Source organism: Nematolebias whitei, chromosome 1, assembly GCF_014905685.2.
Source record: "Nematolebias whitei isolate Nwh7 chromosome 1, NemWhi1, whole genome shotgun sequence".
NCBI classification, from domain to species: Eukaryota; Metazoa; Chordata; class Actinopteri; order Cyprinodontiformes; family Rivulidae; genus Nematolebias; species Nematolebias whitei.
In genome coordinates this window covers 44,834,944-44,835,373 of record NC_056498.1, presented here as the reverse complement: position 1 = coordinate 44,835,373, position 430 = coordinate 44,834,944, and positions in this window count along the sequence as shown.

Genomic DNA, 430 nt, shown 5'->3' with positions numbered 1-430 from the left:
AAAATGCTAAAAATAAAAGGCTAAAAGTAGCAAAAGACTAAAAGTAGCAAAAGGCTAAAAGTAGCAAAAGACTAAAAGTAGAAGCCTAAAAAGTAGCAAAAATCTAAAAATAGAAGGCTAAAAGTAGCAAAAGACTAAAAGTAGCAAAAGGCTAAAAGTAGCAAAAGACTAAAAGTAGAAGGCTAAAATGTAGCAAAAATCTAAAAATAGAAGGCTAAAAGTAGCAAAAGACTAAAAGTAGAAGGCTAAAATGTAGCAAAAATCTAAAAATAGAAGGCTAAAAGTAGCAAAAGACTAAAAGTAGAAGGCTAAAATGTAGCAAAAATCTAAAAATAGAAGGCTAAAAGTAGCAAAAGACTAAAAGTAGAAGGCTAAAATGTAGCAAAAATCTAAAAATAGAAGGCTAAAAGTAGCAAAAGACTAAAAGTAG